This window comes from Chiloscyllium plagiosum, chromosome 29 (genome assembly GCF_004010195.1).
Source record: "Chiloscyllium plagiosum isolate BGI_BamShark_2017 chromosome 29, ASM401019v2, whole genome shotgun sequence".
Taxonomy (NCBI): domain Eukaryota; kingdom Metazoa; phylum Chordata; class Chondrichthyes; order Orectolobiformes; family Hemiscylliidae; genus Chiloscyllium; species Chiloscyllium plagiosum.
This window is the reverse complement of record NC_057738.1, coordinates 20,671,903-20,692,689: the sequence shown is the minus strand read 5'-3', so window position 1 is coordinate 20,692,689 and position 20,787 is coordinate 20,671,903. Positions and strand designations below refer to the sequence as shown.

Genomic DNA, 20,787 nt, shown 5'->3' with positions numbered 1-20,787 from the left:
ACGAGAAGTCATAGTTTGAAGATATTAGGAGGAAGGTTTAAAGGAAATATCAGAGGTAAGCTCTTTACGCAGAGAGTTGTGAATGCATGGAATGCATTGCCATTTGAGGTGGTGGAAGCAGAGACATTGGAGATATTTAAGCGACTGTTGGACATGCACATGGATAGCAGAGAGTTGAGGGGTGCGTAGGTTAAGTTACTATATTTTACATTAGGATTCAGTCTCGGCAAAACATTGTGGGCCTAAGGGTACTATTCTGTGCTGTACCTTTCTATGTTCTATGTTCTTCCGGTTGCCAGTTCCGGTTGCTCGTTGCAGTGGTTGGTATATTGGCTCTAGGTCAATGTGTTTATTGATGGAGTCCGTAGAAATGTGCCAAACTTCTAGGAATTCTCTGGCTGTCCTCTGTTTGGCTTCTTGGATTTATGACAGCACATAAACCAACAGCCACGCTCAGGTAACAACTCACCAGAACAAGGACCCAATACTCATCATGTGCAGGACAAACGTGGAATACAAGATTCCATGCAGAGTCTGCATGAAACACTATATATGACAAACAGGCAGACAACACATTCATGAGCATCAACTAGCTACCAAACGCCACGACCAGCAATCCAGAGAATCTATACACACAGATGACAAGAGCCACAAATTCAACTGAACAACACAACAATTATAGGACAAGCCAAACAGAAGACAGTCGAAGAATTCCTAGAAGCTTAGCAAATTTCCATGGACTCCAACAATAAACACATTGATCTACACCCAATATACCTATCACTGCAACGAGCAACTGGAAGTAGCGGGAATGAAACCAAATAAATTCCAACCTACACAGTATAGCAGTGCTTTGCAGGAGGCTCCACAGCACTGAGGATGTCCCTAGAAAGGGGACTAAACATCTGCAAATCAAATTCCTGGCTTGGAAAACATACCCATAACAACTGCAAAACTCTACTAAATTGTATACTGTACTGAAGCGCCTTGCTCCAAATTACACCAAACTGAACTGTATTGACCTCCACAGACTTACTGTATCAAATTGTTTTGAATTATACTGTATTGAATTGCATTGAATTGTACTACATTATGTTGCGTTGTACTGAATTATATTGAACTGAACAGTATAGAATTATCTAGAAAAAAGTGAGGACTGCAGATGCTGGGGATCAGAGCTTAAAAATGTGTTGCTGGAAAAGCGCAGCAGGTCAGGCAGCATCAAAGGAGAAGGAGAATTGACATTTCGGGCATAAGCCCTTCTTCCTCATTCCTGAAGGAACTGTATTGAATGGAACTGAATGATTACTAAATTCATCATTGGCAATCACTCCCTATCATGTATGATTGTCCACCTAGGAAAATTCCATATTATGGGTCATGGGTACTGTGGATCCTTGCATGACTGATGAGCCTGATCCTAGAGCCACATCTCCAACACATATTTGGTAGATGTTTCCAGGAAGGTAGAATTGTTCCTTAGCTTTGAGATTGCTGGCCTTACTTTCTCAGATTCCTTTTCCTCTTGCCAACTGGTGTTCTTGAAGAATTATGTCTTTCTATACCTCCAAGTTGATTTCTGAATGAGAGTCTCCCAGGCATTGATGTTGCATCTACATTGCATGTTTTGAGGGGAGCCTTCAGAGAGTCTTTGAAATCATTTCTTTGTCCTCCTGTCATTCTAACTTTCAAAAGTTGATTGGGGGCAGATGTTCATAGGTAAAGGGACAGCTAGAAAATGTGAAGCCTTCAAAAATGAGATAACGAGAGTCCAGAGGCAATATATTCCTGTTACGGTAACAGGCAAGGCTGGTAGGTCTAGGGAATGCTGGATAACTAGAGAAATTGATATTTTGGTCAAGAAAAAGAAGGAAGCATATGTCAGATATACATAGCAGAGGTTGAGTGAATCCTTAGAAGACTATAAAGGTAGTGGGAGTATACTTAAAAGGGAAATCAGGAGGGAAAAAAATAGGGTTAAGGAGAATCCAAAGGAATTTTATAAATACATTAAGGACAAAAGGGTAACTAAGGAGAAAATAAGGTCGCTCAAAGATCAGCAAGGAAGCCAATGTGTGGAACCGCAGGAGATGGGGGAGATCCTAAATGAGTATTTTGCATTAGTGTTCACTGTGTAGAAGAACATGGAAGATACAGAATGTGGGGAAATAGATGGTAACATCTTGAAAAATGTCCATATTTCAGAGGAGGTGCTAGATGACTTAAAACATATAAAGGTGGATAAATCCCCAGGGACTGATCAGGCGTACCCTAGAACTCTGTGGGAAACTCGTGAAATGATTACTGGGCCCCTTGCTGAGATATTTGGATCATCAGTAGTAATAGGTGAGGTGCTGAAAGACTGGAGATCAGCTAATGTGGTGCTACTGTTTAAGAAAGGTGGTAAGAAAAAGCCAGGAAACTATAGACCAGTGAGCCTGACATTGGTGGTGGGTAAGTTGTTGGAGGGAATCCTGAGGGATAGGATTTACATGTATTTCGATTGGCAAGGACTGATTGGGGATGTCTTTGTGCGTGGGAAATCAACATGTCTTTGTGCGTGGGAAATCAGGTCTCACTAACTCGATTGAATTTTTTGAAGAAGTATCAAAGAGGATTAATGAGGGCAGAGCAGTGGACGTGTTCTACATGGACTTCAGTAAGGCATTCAACAAGGTTCCCTTTATGGCAGACTGGTTCGAAGATTACATGTAATACAGGGAAAACTAGCCTTTTGGATACAGAACTGGCTTGAAGGGAGGTGACAGAGGGTGGTGGTGGAGGGGTGCTTTTCAGACTGGAGGCCTGTGACCAGTGGTGTGTCACAAGCATCAGTGCTGAGTCCACCGCTTTTCATCATTTACATAAATGATTGGCATATGAACACAGGAGGTATAGTTAGTATGCTTGCAGCTGGCACCAAAATTTGATGTGTAGTGGACAGCGAAGAAAATTACCTGAGAGTAAAATGGGAACTTGGCGAGATGGGTCAACGCACTGAGGAGTGATAGATGGCATTTAATTTAGATAAATTAGAAGTGCTGCATTTTGCAAAGGCAAATCAGGGCTGGATATATATACTTAATGGTAAGGTCCTGGGGAGTGTTGCTGAACAAAAAGACCTTGGAGTGCTGGTTCATAGCTCCATGAAAGTGGAGTTGTAGGAAAATAGGAGAGTGAAAAAGGCATTTGGTATGCTTTCCTTTATTGGTCAGTATACTGAGTATAAAAGTTGGGAGGTCATGTTGCAGCTGTACAGGACATTGGTTAGGCCACTTTTGGAATATTGTATGCAATTCTGGCCTCCCTCTTATTGGAAGGATGTTATGAAACTTGAAAGGGTTCATAAAAGATTTACAAGGATGTTGGTTTGAGCTATAGAGAGGGGCTGAAAAGGTTGGGGCTGTTTTCCCTGGAGCATCAGAGACTGAGCGATGACCTTATAGAGGTTTATAAAATCATGAGGGGCATGAATAGGATAAATAGATATGGTCTTTTCCCTGGGTTGGGGGTTTAGGGTGAGAAAGGAAAAATTTGAAAGGGACCCAAGGGGCAAGCTTTTCACACAGAAGGTGGTACTTGTGTGGAATTAGCAGCCAGAGGAAGTGATGGAGGTTAGTAGAATTACAACATTTAAAAGGCTTCTGGAAGGGTACATGAATAGGAATTGTTTAAAGGAATATGGGCCAGTTATTGGCAAATGGGACTAGATTAATTTAGGATATCTGGTCAGCATGGATGAGTTGGTCTGTTTTCATGCTGTACACCTCTATGACTCTAATGCCTTCTGTGGGCTGGACGAAGAAGATTTACTCCAGCATCCTAAGCACATGGCCAGCCAAGTGGAATTGGTTTCGAATGATAATGACCTGGATCCTGGTGCTATTTAATTCCTTCAAGGATGCTGATGTTTGTCCATCTGTCTCCCCAACTGATGCAGAGAATTCTTCTCAGACGGCATTAATGGTTTTTATAAAGGGCCCTGAGATGATGTCAATGTAGTCTAAGTTTCGGCTTCACATAGAAGAGTTGGAGGATAACTGCCTTAAATACAAAGATTTTGATAACAGCAAAGATGTCACAATTGTGGTAGATGATCGTCCCTGGGAGCATCTTGGTGGTGTTCACAGATTGGATTACTGCATTGATATCAGCCTGAGATAAGAGGTGGCTCCCTGAAACAGGGAAGTGCCCTACATTTCAGAGGATTACTCTGTGGATCTTAATAGAGGGATTGACCAGAACTTGCCCTGGGATCGGGTGAATCTGACTTGAGTCTTCTTGAAGGCTTTGAGGCTGAAACCAAACCTTACAGAACTAAATTGAGTTGTACCAAGTTATAGTGCACGAAAATATGTGGAGCTGAACTGAATTGTACTATACTGAACTGAATTAAATTATACAGCATGGTATTTGAACTACATTGAGTTTAACTGAACCTTTTTGAATTGCATTGAATTATACTGCACTGAAATATATGGAGTTGAACTGTATTATACTAAGTTAAAAATCACACAACACCAGGTTATAGTCCAACAGGTTTAATTGGAAGCACACTAGCTTTCGGAGCGACGCTCCTTCATCAGGTGATTGAAGGAGCGTCGCTCCGAAAGCTAGTGTGCTTCCAATTAAACCTGTTGGACTATAACCTGGTGTGTGAGTTTTAATTTTGTACACCCCAGTCCAACACCGGCATCTCCGAATCATGTATTATACTACATTGAATTGAATTAAACTGCACTGCATTGCACTAAATTGAGTTGTAACGAATTATTCTGCACTGAAGTATATGCAGTGGAATGAATTATACGACAGCAGACTGAACTGTACAGCCCTGACCAATATTGAGTTGTACTGACCTACTTGCCATGGCATAGTCCAAGTTGTTCCAGCTCAGTCTCACACATCATTGTGCGTGACGTCAGCTAACATCCGCGTGCTGCCCGGTAACCGAGCAACCAGACGAACACAATGGTTGCCCGAGTAACCGGTGTCCTATGGCAACACAGCTTCCCGCTGGCCCCGCCCACCAGAGCGGAGCGGCCGGAGCCGGGCAGGTAAGGTGGCAGCTGGTAACTGGCCATCACTGTTTCCTTGGGGCCGGCCGGGCCTCTCATACACTCACAGGCAACACACATTGGCACAGTCAGGGTGGGGGGGCATCACGTACAGCGTGGGGCTGTAGAATGAGTCCGTTCTGCCCATTGTGCCTCTGCTGGCAAATCCCACTTTCCCTTTTCCTCACCCTTAGTCCTGTAGGTTACATTTTAAACGCAGTGAGGATTTGTTCCTCTGTCATTTCTTCAGGCAGTGAGTTCCAGATCTACACCATCTCTGGTAACTCCTCTTCTTGAAGAATCTGAGGTTAAGGGCCTAATGATGACCATGAAACCATTGTCATTGGCAGAAAAACCCAACTGGTTCTCTCATGTCCTTTTAAGGAAGGAAATCTGTTATCCTTACCTGGTCTGGCCCAGACATGACTTCAAACCCATCGCATTGTGGGTTGGCTCTAAACTGTCCTATTGCCAATAAATGCTGGCCTGGCCAGAGACACTTATATCCTGTGAGTGAATATATAAAAAAAACCCTACGAGGTTAAGGTCACCATGTTCATCCTCTGGGGTGTTTGGATGGCTGCTCAGGTTGATCAGTATCTGAGGGGTTCTGCTGCACAGAGGACAGGATACCATAGGCAATTGATTTTTACATGATGTGTTGGCTTGAGATTGCCTCTCCTTGGGTTTTCTCAGCCTCTGATATGCACTGGAAGGAGACCACACCACTTTTTATTTGGTTGTGCCAGGTGTTCTTTTCTGAGTGAGCTTCTCCCAGGTCAATTTCAAAAATTCCTTGTAGCGTGGTCTTTGAACCGCATAAACTAAACCCCTGATCCATGCTCTCCTCAGAAACGATGCTTTGGTAAGTCAGTGTTAGACCAGCCCAATTTGGTGACTGTCTCAATTTGTTGTGGATGCTAAGCCTGCCAGCTCAGGTCAGTATCTCAGTGTCTGGTACATTGTCATGGTCTTCCAATGCTTTCAAAGAGAGCTGAGGTAAAAGTGGTTATGTTCTGAGGCTAGTACTCAGTACAGCTCTTGCTGCATAGATAGAGCAGAATGGGCAGGACCTATTGCTCTACAGAATTTGCTTATTTGTTGCTATTCATTCATGGGATGTGGGCATCGCTGTCAGGGCCAGCATTTACTGTCTAGTCCTAGTTGCCCTTGGGAAGATGGTCGTTAGCTGCCTTCTTGAACCACTGCAGTCTGATATGGAGATTTTTAGTTCCAGATTGATTTTCAAAGTCTACCAAAGGGTATGCTTGTTTTGGCAATTTTTGCATGTGTCGTCATCAATCAAAACAAGCAGAGAGAGTGTGTTAATTGAGGGGTTCTGGCTTTGTCTAAAACCTTTGAGTTGCAATCGCACCTTCCTGCAGCAGACTGGTACGTTAGTTTTCGTTGATTGTAAGGTAAATAGTGATGAAAGCAGAGGATATCAGTGAGATTCCATTCGAGCCAATTATCAGTGAACTAAGTGGGACAATAGTAATAATAGCTGGGACCTTTCTGATAAAGGGATTAAGGGTGAATCAGTGAAATAAGGGGCTAATATTTATACAACTTGATATTAGTGAAAAATGCTATATGTCAATAAAGTGGGGCACTGATGCAACAATGGAGTGTTCATGGAATTTGCAAATGTTGAGATTCAGAGAAATGTAGGTGTTGTATTAGAATCACAGTAAGTTAGTATCAAAGAAAAAGAGCAAGTAGTTTGCTAGTCTCTGTTAGCAAAGGGGTTGTAATTTCAGAGTAGGGAAATCTTTCTGCAATTCTCTAGGACTGTGAAGAGAAGACATCTGGAAGTATTATGTAGCCGAAGGAATGATTTGCTTGCTTTAAAGGCAATGCAATTGAAGCTCACTCAATTAATTATTGCAATGAAAGGATTGTCCTATAACAAATAATTATGTAGAATGGGTCTATATTTTCTGGAGTTTTGAAGACTGGCTTGATTGAAACATATAAAATTCTTATAAAGGATAGCCATGGCAAAGTTGTTTAACACTAAAACTGGGGGCCATAGTTTCAGAAAAAAGTTGGCCCTTCAGGACTGAAATGAGCAGAGATTTCTATAATGAGGGTTTGTGAATCTGGACTTCTTTATCCCAATGAGCTGTCGATCCTCAGTTGATGAATATATTCAAGTCTGAAATTGATAGAATTTTGGGCAGTAATGGAATCAGGAATATGAGGACAGGACAGGAAAATGGAGTTCAAGTAGAAGGTTTAACCCTGATTTTACTGAATGGGTGGAGCAAACAAAGGCCTGATAAGAAATAGGAACAGGAGTCGGCTATTTGGCCCCTAGAGCCTGCCCTACCATTTAGTAGGAACATGGCTGATCCCGACATTCTTTATGCCCACTTTCCCTGCCCTTTCCCTGGAACCTTAGTTCCTCAACTGATCAAGATTGGATGACTCGTGCTCTTTTTTCCTATCTTTACATGGTGTAACTCATATAACAAGGGATATCAGTAAAGCAACAGGGTGTCACTGATATAAGAGGAATATTGGTAATGCAATGTTGTGGTACTGATCTAGCAAATGCAGTCATAATAACACATATCACTGGTGTAACAGGGACATTTCTCAAATAATGGGGAGTTACTTATAAAACAGGGCATTGTGATATAATCTGGAGTTGTTACTTATACAACAGGGACATTAGTGAAGTTACATTACCCCAGTGACCAAACTTCAAAATACTCCATTGGCTTAAAGGCATTTGGGATGTTTTTGTTGTATTTCTTGCGTTATTGGTATGTAACAGTTTAAATAGTATGGATTCACTATGCCTGAAAATTTCTTCAACATTTAATTTATAGATCTAAATAGAACTCTCTGAGATAACAAAGAATGCACTCTCCTTCCAACATTGGTTCTGCTGACAGCACAGGATAGATGGTCATATGGTGTCATTCCTAGTCCTTGGCTTATTACTGTAACTAGTTCTTAAAATCTCCAAGCAATAACCAACATATCTCTTTTTTCAAAAATAAAATCACAACAATTAAGAGGGAATATATGCATGCATTAGTTGAAAATCAATTTATACAGAAACAAGACTTGACAAACTTGAGATTTTATGAGTCTAAGAGTCTAATGACAATCATTTCAGGTCGTGTGATGGCACAGCCTTCTGAAGTTTGAATGTTGTTGACTTAAAAATGTCTTAGAGTCTTGCATGTTATTAACATATTGTATGTTGTCCTGATTGTATTCCACATCTTTGGGTTTTCAGAGTTTAGTTTTGTGTATGTTTGGGCACAATTGGAATATTGTACAGTTCCATGAGTTAGCTTCTGTTTCTCCTCAATGTTGCTCCATTCAATGTTGTGACTTTGTAGGATCTAGGCGTACGGCACATTATGGTACCTCTGTGGGTAACACATATCTTGAGGAGAATGACTCTGACCTGTCCTATGTACAGATTAGGCAGTTTCATATTTACACAGCAGTCATGCATCACTTTCATTCTCCCTCTGTGTCTTGGAGGACATAAAATAGTGATTGCTTGGTAGGTTCCTAATTTGTCTTCCAGTTGTAATCTCTGTTGGTCACAGTAAGCCCATGTCCAAAGCTGTAGCTATATTTGTTTCAAGTTTGTAACAGATATTGAAATGATATATCCCTGTATTTTTACTAAACGTCATTGTAGTTCAATTGGTAACTTGTCAGTGGTTTGTGCCAAATAATTTCCAATGGTTTGTGATCTCTATCTGCAATGAATTGCTAACTGAATAGGTATGTTTGGAACAACATTCCCTTTAAGCACCGTGGCCTTTGGGAGATTCCACATATGCAAATCAGTGTGCTTACACATTGGCTTCGGTTTTTGGAAGTTTGCGAATAAAAGGGAAATCTTGGTATGGAATCTTGTGATACCAAACACCAGAGCAACTATTTCACACTTAATGTTGGAAAGAATCAGGTTGAGATTGTGATTGACCATAGGATATAAATGCCTCTGGTTTGCTATCTTATGTAATGCAGCTCCTAGCTCTTTCTGAGATGCATCGATTTCTAAGGTTGTCTTCTTTCTTGAGTCATTCTACTGTAGTATGTACGCTTCTGATGACAGTCTTTCTTTGAGTAATTCATAAATATGTCAATCCTCTTATCATACATATGTGTACACCTTTCCTTAAGAGTTTTCTTAGCAATGATGCTTTTTCAGGAAAGTTTTGTACATATGATGCTAGGAAACTAAAATATTCTTGACCTTTCTGCATGTCTTCTTTGTCTTGATATGTGCTTTACTTTTGAGATTTTGGAGAAGATTTGTAGCTCAGGTTGTGGATCAGATTGGAAGTTTGCTCACTGAGCTGCTGGGTTTGTTCTCAGATGTTTCGTCACCACACTAGGTAACATCATCAGTGAGCCTCCGGTGAAGTGTTGGTGTTCAGTCCTGCTTGCTATTTATCTGTCTCGGTTTGTTGTGGTGGTGATATCATTTCTTGTTCTGTTTCTGAGAGGTTGGTAAATGGAGTCCAAATCTATATGTTTGATAATGGAGTTCCAATTTGAATGCCAGTCCTCTAGGAGTTCCTGTGTGTGTCTTTTTGTAGCGTGTCCCAGGGTGGATGTATTGTCCCAGTTGAACTAGTGTCCCTCTTTGTCTGTGCGTATGGATACCAGTGATAATTGGTCATTTCCTTTGGTGGCTAGTTGGTGCTCATATATCCTGGTTGCTAGTTTTCTGCTTGTCAGTCCAATGTAATGTTTGTTGCTGTCCTTGCAGGGTATTTTGTATATGACATTTGTTCTATCTTGTTGTTGGTATAGGGGTCCTTTAAATTCACCAGGAGCTGTTTCAGTGTGATGGTGAGTTTGTGGGCTACCATGATGCCTAGGGAATGGAATGGTCTGGTCGTCATCTCTGAGAAAACCTTTGAGGTTTTCCAAGGCATAAAATTGTCCTTGGCTCATCTGAATATCCAGTTCTGAAAGCAACACAGGATTTTAAAATAATACAGTAGTCCTGACGCTGTGGAAAAAGAACTATATGAATGCAAGATCCTTGGGTTCTTTAATAGGATGATACCAAAACAAGCGGGACATTCAACAATCAATTCTTTTATAATGTGGGCATTACAAGCATACCATTGTGTTACTCATGTTGTTACTGGTATAGTGGTAACATCAGTGATATAACATGATGTGATGAGTATGACAAGAACATTAGAGTTATAACATGGTGTTATTGTTATAACAAGATATTTATGCTATAATGGGGTGTTAGTAATAAAATAGGGCATCAGGGAAATCATAGGAAATTTGCCTTATAAGTGGGATATCAGTGATGTAATAGGTGATAATGGCAAAATGCTATTAATGAGATATTAGGTACAACGGTGATCTTGTAGCATAACTGGAATATTAGTGATGTAACTATTATTTGTACAAGAGGTCAATAGAGAAATGGACTGTTTTTGGTAAACAGGGATGTTATGCTGAACCTTGTGTTTCTTGGCTATGTGTTGTTTAGAACATAGAACAGTACGGCACAGTACAGGCCCTTCGCCCTTTGATGTTGTGCCAACCTTTTATCCTACTCTAAAATCAAACTAACCTACATACCTTTCATTTTACTATTATTCATGTGCCTATCCAAGAGTCCCTAATATATCTGACTCTACGACCACCAGTTGCAGTGTGTTCCATGCACCCACCACTTTGAGTAAAGAACCTACCTCTGACATCTCCCCTAAACTTTCCTCCAGTCATCTTAAAATTATGCCCCCCCTTTGATAGCCATTTCTGCTCTGGAAAAAATAGTCTCTGGTTATCCCCTCTATCTATGCCTCTCATCATCTTGTACACCTCTATCAAATCACCTCTCATTCTTCTTTGCTCCAATAAGAAAAGCCCTAGCTCCCTCAACCTTTCTTTGCAACACATGTCCTCTAGTTCAGGCAGCATCCTGATAAATCTCCTCTGCACCCTCTCTAAAGCTTCCATATTCTTCCCATAATGAGGTAACCAGAACTGAACACGATATTCCAAATGTGATCTAACCAGGGCTTTATACAGCTGCAGCAGGTCCTCGCAGTTCTTATACTGATTCCCCCTGCTAATGAAAGCCAACACACCATACACCTTCTTAACAACCCTTTCAACTTGGGTGGTAACTTTGAGGGATCTATGGACATGGACCCCCAAGATCCCTCTGTTCCTCCACACTGCTAAGAATCCTGTCTTTAACCCTATAATCTATATTCAAATTCGACTTTCCAAAATGAATCACTTCCACGTCACACTTTTCCAGGTTGAACACCATCTGCCACTTCTCAGCCCAGGTCTGCATCTTGTCAATGTCCCGTTGCAACCTACAACAGCTCTCCACACTGTTCACAAGTTCACCAACCTTTGTGTTATCAGCAAACTTAGTAGCCCGTCCTTCCACTTCCTCATCCAAGTCATTTATAAAAAATCATAAAGAGCAGAGGTCCCAGAATAGATCCCTGTGGAACACTACTGGTCACTGAGATCCAGGCTGAATATTTTCCACCTACTACCATCCTCTGTCTTCTATGGGCCAGCCAATTCTGTATCCAGGCAACCAAATTTTCCTGTATTCCACGCCTCCTTACTTTCTGAATGAGCCTGCAATGGGGAACCTTGTCAAACATCTTGCTAAAATCCATGTACACCACATTCAGTTTGAGTCCAGCTTTTTGGAGGGTTTTCCACTATAAAGCATAGCAAGATTTCTCACCATGCCTTCCCAAATGAACCTCATTAACTAACCAGTCTGCCCTTATGGTGTCCCTCCTGCCCAAGTCTAGCTCCATTTTACCATGCACTGTTTCCAGAATAACTTGGTACTTCCTGGATATCCAATAAAGGACAGGCATTCCTTGAGCCAATCTTTAAAAGCTACTCTGTACCCAGATGAGTATTGGCAATCCAGCATTGTCCCTTAACAGCAACAAATGGCTCAGCAACCACAATATCGCAATGCTAATAGCTCATAATGACATGATTGATATGCCTTTGCACCCATTCTCGCACCCTGCTTGCTGTTTAACCAACAGGGCACACAGCTTACCCATCCTTAGCCACATCCCATCTGAATGTCTTCTCCAAGTCAACACTACTTTATAGCCAATGCCCAATGGAGATCCACAGCTTGTCATTGTCCAGCAGGGGAACGGTATATACAGGCAAACAATTAGACAGTTTCAAACATCAGCTTTAATTAACACTCAGCAAAAAGGAAACACAAATGAAACAAATAGAGGCTGCAGTTCACTCCCATCAAACGCTGGCATGATGATCTACAACTACATTTTAAAGGCAATTATGGTCTGTTGCACCCAGTTCTCATCTACTGAAACCCGAGTTTTGACCAGGTGCTGTTTGTCTTGTGGATGTCGACACTATTAAGCTCTGTCAGTCTCAGGGAGAGCTTTCTCCTTCGCAATGTCCTCATCCTCCTCTTGGGAAGACTACTCCCATTCTCAACATCTATCACATAACCTCATTACCTGCTTCAATTGTACAGATTCTGGATCAATGGTGCTGGAAGAGCACAGCAATTCAGGCAGCATCGAGGAGCTTCAGCAAAATCGACGTTTCGGGCAAAAGCCCTTCATCAGGAATAAAGGCAGAGAGCCTGAAGTGCGGAGAGATAAGCTAGGGGAGGGTGGGGGTGGGGAGAGAGTATCATAGAGTATAATGGGTGAGTGGGGGAGGAGATGAAGGTGATAGGTCAGGGAGGAGAGGGTGGAGTGGATAGGTGGAAAAGGAGCTAGGCAGGTCGGACAAGTCCGGACAAGTCAAGGGGACTGGAAGTTTGAAACTAGGATGAGGTGGGGGAAGGGGAAATGAGGAAACTGTTGAAGTCCACATTGATGCCCTGGGGTTGAAGTGTTCCGAGACGGAAGATGAGGCGTTCTTCCTCCAGGCGTCTGGTGGTGAGGGAGCGGTGGTGAAGGAGGCCCAGGACCTCCATGTCCTCGGCTGAGTGGGAGGGGGAGTTGAAATGTTGGGCCACGGGGCGGTTTGGTTGATTGGTGCGGGTGTCTTGGAGATGTTCCCTAAAGCGCTCTGCTAGAAGGCGCCCAGTCTCTCAAATGTAGAGGAGACCGCATCGGGAGCAACGGATACAATAAATGATATTAGTGGATGTGCAGGTAAAATTTTGATGGATATGGAAGGCTCCTTTAGGGCCTTGGATAGAGGTGAGGGAGGAGGTGTGGGCACAGGTTTTACAGTTGTACAGAGCAGAGCACACCTGGGTGTAGCATGCCAGGATGATTAGCCCCTTCCTTATATCTTAATGAGGCCCATCCTTGTCCTGTAGACTCTCCCTGTGCATGGTGGTAATTATTCCTAAGAACTCTACCTCCTATAGCCTATCATGCTGGTATATCAGCCTATCCCCATACACCTTGAGTTTCCCTTGTTCTCACCTTTGCATATGTCTCTCTCACCCCACCACTCCCCTCACAACCTTTGACTCCCCTCCTCGTTTGGCAGTAATCCTTCCACTGCCCCTACGTGCCCTTGTTGCATCCTCCTCAATAATCAATGCAGAGAGTCTAGGATTGTATTTGCCCCAAGACCTGACTGACTTCCGACGAGTAGCCCCTTGGTATGACTGACTGGACTCCTGATTGCTGTCATTGCAGCTCTCCAACTAATGATATATGACTCCGCTGACTGCTTGTGATAGCCCTACAGGGCTGCCTGTTAGCCACTCCTAGGATTGTAGTTTGACAGATCCCCTCACCATGCCCAGCCCAAGCAAACAAATAGCCATGACTCAGCCTCTGGATTGTGTGCAGACTATGCCCGTAAGTGATGGAATCGGCACCCCCACCCTGACTGATAGCATTCCCCCTTGACTGTACTGAAGAGCAGTCCCCACCTACTTTCCAACATGGCTGTATAAATGGGTACTGTGTTTGCCATGCAGATATTTGGCACATGGTGTGGGTGCTGGATGAACAGCATGATGTGCCATAGACAGGGTGGTTAAAAAGGCACTTGAACGCTTGCCTTCATTACTCAGTTATTCAAGTATTGGAGTTGAGAAGTAATGTTGAGATTGTAAGGCACATTGGTGAGGCCTCTTCTGGAGTGTCCAGTTCTGGTCGTCCAGATATAGGAAGGATATTATCAAGCCAGAGAGAGTATTATCAAGAAGAGATTTACTGGGATGTTGCCGGTATGGAAGGTTTGAGTTATCAAGAAAGACTGGATAGGCTGAAACTTTTTTCACTGGGGCGTAGGAGGTTGAGAGGCGACCTGATAGAAGTTTATAAAATAATGAGAGGTATAGATAGAGCTATTGGTACGATCCTTTCCCTAGGATAGACGAGGGGGCACACTTTTAAGGTGAGAGGAGAGAGATTTAAAAAAGACATGAGAGGCAATTTTTTTACACCGAGGGTGGTTTGTGTTTGGAATGAACTTCCTGAGGACATGGTGCATGCGAATACAATTACAGTGTTTAAAAGACATTTGGATAGTTACATGAATGGGAAGGATTTGGAGGGATATGGGCCAGGAGCAGACAGGTTGGATAAGTTTAGTTTGGAATTATGTTCGGCATGGACTGGTTGGACCAAAGGGTCTGTTTTTGTGCTGTATGACTGAGTCTATGTCTGCTCCCACCGGACAGATACCTATTGACAAACATGACAAGCAACTCATCTGTGCAAAACAAAATCGTCGATGCAGCAGTACTGATAGCCTTTATGCTTTGATTGATGTGGCACATTGTAATAGACATGGCATGGCATGGATGCTATTAGCATGCAGGTGATTGAGCGTTCAGAGCAAGTGAGTAGCTCTGAGGATCTGTACTTCCTGAGTGTCCTATAAATGGATTGAAGAGATGCCATGAGGATCATGATGTGTTGGCAGATGTCAGATACCAATGTCTGTGGATGAGCAGTGGGTGTAGCTTTTGCCCATAGGTTGTGCCCTGAGATGCTAAAGAATTTAACAAGTTAGAGCCCCCCTTAATTCGCAACTCACAGCTGCCTAGCAAGTAACACCTCATGCCATATAGCAGATGCATAAAGGGTATAGCAAGTTGCTTCCAATGTTGAGAAAGCCCTCACTGGCTATCTCACACAATCCTGTCATGTCTCAGTCTCACCATCGTCCATGTTGGTTAGGCCCCTATAAGATTTCACCTACTATTATTATTATTATTATTATCATTATTAGGGCATGTGATGTAACAGTATTGTATGTGTACCAGAGGCATTGGTAAAATGAGGAAAAATTGGTAAAATTCCTGTAACAGAGGCATTAGTAACAAGATTGGAGGTTATTGGTAAATTAGAGTATTGTAATATAATAGGGGCTGTTGCTTATTCAACAGTTAATAAAATTATATGGTATAATAAAATTAAAACCCCAGATGCTGGAAATCTAAAATAAAAACAAATTGCTGGAGGAACTCATCAGGTCTGGCAGCATCTGAGAAGAGAAAGCAGAGTTAATGTTTTGGGTCCAATGACCCTTCTTTAGGGCAAAAACAATGGAGCAGCGCTGCTGGTGGGCAGTGCTTACAATTCATTAATTCTTCAATTAGTCAAACAAGGGATTTGTTGATGGGTTTTTGAAAAAAATTCAAAAAAGCAATGGAATACCATGGGTGATTTGGTGATGGAGTAAAACAAACATTCAGCTTTGGGTAAAAGCACTCCTGGATTTAAAAACAATAAAAATGCAATGGACAAAAAAATGAAGTGAAACAAAGCCTAGTGTTGGGTTGGAAACAGAGACCTCATTTTGAAATCAGAAAGTGTTTGGTGCACAGGAGTGGGATTGAGAAAAAACTCATAGGCAGGGTCCTGGTGAAATTTTGTCCTCAAAGAGAGTTCCATTGATACCAAAGCATGGAACAGCAAAAGTGTCATGTTCCCCCTCACCCCTCCCCTCCCCTTACTAAACAACAGTAGTTAGGGGCAGTCAAGATACTGGACTACTTGGTTTGCCCCTGTCTCACTCCACAGAACAAATGATTAATGCTGGAGGTGCACTGAGATCCTGTATGTCAATTGCCTATTTAATGGCTTCATCAGTCTAAGGTCTGGTAAGCTACTTTACCTGCAATGTAGATAACAGGTTGAGGAAGGTAATGGACTAGCCATCCCCTGTGTTTAAAGAGCATTTCTAACTTCAGGTTCTCAAGCGCAGCAAATTCGGGGGAACAAAAATTTGTTACTTGTCATATCTTGTTACTAATTGTCAGGCTGATGTCAAATAGGCTTGAGAAATAGATTTGACTCACGATCTGCCATCTTGGAATTTGTGACCAAATCCATATTTTTAATTTCACCAACCTCTTCAGAGTTGATATAACACACCTCTGGAACGGGTTAGACTTGAACCCAGGTCTTCAGGCTCAGAGATAGAGGCACTACCACTGCACCACAAGCTCTAGTTAATGACTCCATCCCCTCATTCCCAGCTGAGCATGTAATCAGCTACACAAAGGACCTGCCCCAATTTACTATTCTTTAAAGGGGCAGCCACACATCTTTTTTGTGTGATGTAGATTAGATTAGATTAGATTAGATTAGATTCCCTACAGTGTGGAAACAGACCCTTCAGCCCAACCAGCCCACACTGACCCTCCGGGAGGAGAGTAACCCACCCGCCCTCTGACTAATGCATCTAACAACTATGGCCAATTTAGCATGGTCAATTCAATTCACCTGACCTGCACATCTTTGGAATGTTGGAGGAAACCAGAGTTCCCGGAGGAAACCCATGCAGACACGGGGAGAATGTGCAAACTCCACACAGTCACCCAAGGCTGGAATCGAACCTGGGATCCTGGCACTGTGAGGCAGCATTGCTAACCACTGAGCCACCATGCCGCCACTACTGTAGAATTTTGTTTGCTGGTGCAAAGTCAGTGGCAGTCCTGTGGTCTGTGTTAATGGAGGAGTTTTGTAAGCCTTTTGGATTTGGACACAGGCAGCACAGTGGCTCAGTGGTTAGCACTGCTGGCTCACAGTGCTAGGAACCCATGCTCAATTCCAGTCTTGGGTGGCTGTCTGTGTGGAGTTTGCACGTTCTGCCTGAGTCTGTGTGGGTTTCCACTGGGTGCTCTGGTTTCCCCTCACAGTCCAAAGGTCAGCTGGATTCTATAATTTATGAAGGAGGTGGTGTTCAATCTTGAAACTTAGGTCAGAAGAATTGGGAAGACTGCCAGGAAATCATAACAGGGCCATTAACTGTAGTAAAGTTATAGAGTCATAGAGATGTACAGCATGGTAACAGACCCTTTGGTACAACTTGTCCATGCCGACCAGGTATCCCAAATTAATCTGGTCCCAGTTGGCCAATCGCTCTAAGCCCTTCCTATTCACGTACCTTTTGAATGTTGTACTTCCTGGCAGCTTATTTCCCTTTTAAATCTTTCCCCTCTCACCCTAAACTTACGCCCTCTAGTTCTGGACTCTCCCACACCAGGGAAAAGACTTTGCCTCTTATCCTTGCCCCTCAGCCTTTTATAAACCTCTGTAAGGTCACCCCTCAGCCTTCAATGCTCCAGGGAAAACATGCCTAGCCTATTCAACCTCTCTCTATAGCTCAAACCCTCCGACCCAGCAACATCCTTGTAAATCTTTTCGTAACCCTTTCAAGTTTCTCAACATCTTTCCGATAGCAGGGAGACAAGAATTGAACGTAGTAATCCAAAAGTGGCCTAACCAATGTCTTTCACAGCCACAGCATGACTTCCCAACTCCCATTCTCAATGCACTGATAAATAAATGCAAGCATTCAAATGAGTTTTTCACTATCCTATCTACCTGCAACTCCACTTTCAAGGACTATGGACCTGCACTCCAAGGTCAGCAGCATCCCTCCCCCGGACCTTACAATTAAGTGTATAAATAGTGTCTTGATTTGTCTTCCTACCTCACATTTATCTAAATTAAACTCCATCCGCCCATCTGATTAAAGTCCTGCTGAACTCTGAGGTACCTTTCTTTGCAGCCACCAATTTTGGTGTCATCTGCAAATTTACTAACCATACCTCCTACGTTCACATCCAAATCATTTATATAAATGACGAAAAGCAGTGGACCCAGCACCGATTCCTGTGGCACACCACTGGTCACAGGCCTCCAATCTGAATAGCAACCCTCCACCACCACCCTCTGCCTCCTACTTTTGAGCCAGTTCTGTATCCAACTGGCTAGTTCTCCCGGAGGGTTGGTGTGGAATTGTTGGACCGTAGGGCCTTTTTCCACACTGTAGGGAATCTAATCTAATCTAGCCTTACTAACTAATTGCCATGAGGAACCTTGTCAAATGCCTTACTGAAGTCCATATAAATCATGTCCACTACTCTACCTTTATCATTCCTCCTTGTTACTTCCTCAAAAAACTCAATCAAGTTAGTGAGACATGATTTCCCAGACACAAAGCCATGTTGGCTATCCCTAATCAGTCCTTGCCTATCCAAATACATAAAAGTCCTGTCCTTCAGGATTCCTTCAACAACTCTCCTGCCAGTGATGGCAGGTTCACTGATCTGTAGTTCCCTGGCTTTTCCTTAACCACATTTTATAAATAGTGACACCACGTTAACACCAATATCCAGTCTTCCGGCACCTCACCTGTGGCTATCGATGCAAGTATCTCAGCAAGGGGCCCAGCAATCTTTTCCATTGCTTCCCACAGAGTTCCAGGGTACACCTGATTACGTCCTGGGGATTTATCCATCCTTAAGTATTTTAACACATCCAGCACCACCACCTCTGTAATATGGACATTTTTCAAGATGTCGCTGTTTATTTCCCCATGTTCTCTATCTTCCATATTCTTCTCCACAGTAAACACCGATGCAAAATACTTGTTTAGTATCTCCCCCATCTCATACGATTGCACACATAGGTAACTCTTCGGCTGGGGTATCATTCGTAAATGGAGCAAATGCAACAGAGGAAGGCAGACCCTTATGACCCATCAATGGGCACTTGCCACTGAGGTAGAAGTAGGACATGTGAGGTGTGTGCTTTTCACTAAGAACATGGTGACAGGGCCATGTCCCAGCTTCCCTATAGCTATACCACAGTGAGGAAGGTGCTGCCAATGGCCATCAGGGTCAACATGGTTAGAGTGGATTGTTCCACTTCAGAGCAGGCGACATTAGCAGTTTGTCACAGTTAGTTATCCATCAGGGAGGTGACAAAATGAGTAGAGACTTCACCATCTTCTCGATGATGAGCCAGAAGCAGAGGAAAGAGCCCTTGGAACTTCCAGACTTGGGGAATCCACAATGACACAGAATGCCATGCAATTGCAGGTGTGTAAATGGATCTGCAGGCTCCACATGTTAACATGGAGATGTTTCACATCTACAAGGGAGATCACACCATTAACATCTGATTGGTGTGCAACAACCCCCAAAATTCTCTCAGAGAACACTGGCACCAGTTACCCCTACCGGCCACCTTCAGCCTGCTGGCGGATAGCTGACAAGGTATGACCACTTCACCCTTGTCTCAAGATTCTTCTCTGCCACGTGATGATGTGTGGTCAGCAGTGCCAACCAGTCAGGAGCAAGCTAAGTTACCAGCATCGTACAACAGTAGGTTTGTTACTTAGACCAATTGTGGGAGCTCTCCATTACTTAGAAGAGTTGTTTTCAAGTTCATGGTTATCTCCTGTGTGTTTTACAGCCTCACTATCATTAAACCACAGAATTTGTCATCAGCCCTGTGGAGGCTATCTTGGGAGAAAGCGGAGGAAGGGAAGAGGAAGCTCAATCAACAAACTGTGAGTGGGTGCTTAGACTCCAGTTCCACTCAGATCTCATCCTCGGATCACAATTGCTTCAAAATGTCGAACTTCTCAATCTATCATCTGTGCCAACATTGTGTCATCTTAGACAAGATTCTGAAATAAAGGTTACTGACAAAAAGAGAAACCCATTCCGTAGAAACCTTACCCAGCTACACTTCCAATAATATATACAAACCTAACTACTCACACTGGTACATTCCCTGGTAGCTGTTTTATTGGTGACTTTGACTGTCCTATGTGCCTATGTGTATTGTTCCTATAGTGCCTGGCTGACAAGACTGCAGATGACCTTATAGGATAACTTTGAGCTGCTTGAGGTCTTGAGGACCCTTTCTTAGACGAGAGCAACACAACATATACAACAGCATGCTGGGATGACTTGCTAAGAGCCAACTGGCAAATCATAGAAATAGAAACACGAATGTTGGCATTCTGAATGAGGCCAGCAGACTTTTGCATCCCTGAAGCTATTAGCATTTGCCTCATTAATCCGACAAGGGCACAGACTGGTGGACGTCTCTTGAGATGGGTAGGTGTGAGCCTACATGGCCCTCATGATCTCAGTTTGAGCAATCACTGGTGCTTCCAGTATTTCAACACTGGGATGTTGGGTGAACCTGCACGGCAAGATAAGGCGTTGGCTCCCACATGCCGCTTCCTGACTGTGGGATCTACAAGTGCGACCATGAAGTTAGCTGCCACTTCCCTACCAGAAAGGAGGAGTTCTCAATTTTGTGTGAAGCCTTGTGCAAAATTGGAGTCAGGCTGCTCCATGTGCCTCGATAGCTACCAAAGACTCTGTAGCAGGCATACCAATGCCTCATGTCATGCAAACCCATAGCATTGTCAGGGTTACTCTCCCAGCAAAGCTCTCATCTGACTCGCCTTGCCCTTATGAATACATGATGTCACTTCCTCCATTCAAACA

At 43.0% G+C, this 20,787-nt stretch overlaps 1 protein-coding gene across 1 annotated transcript in view; it reads left to right on the top strand.

The window, feature by feature from the left end:
• Positions 1 to 5,025: 5,025 nt before the first annotated feature.
• The window catches only part of ropn1l (rhophilin associated tail protein 1-like), a 58,366-nt gene continuing 42,604 nt past the window's right edge, over positions 5,026 to 20,787 (top strand). The window contains exon 1 of the mRNA XM_043719240.1: positions 5,026 to 5,057. The gene's annotated coding sequence lies outside the window, so the exon portion shown is untranslated. The remainder of the gene's footprint in view (positions 5,058 to 20,787) is intronic.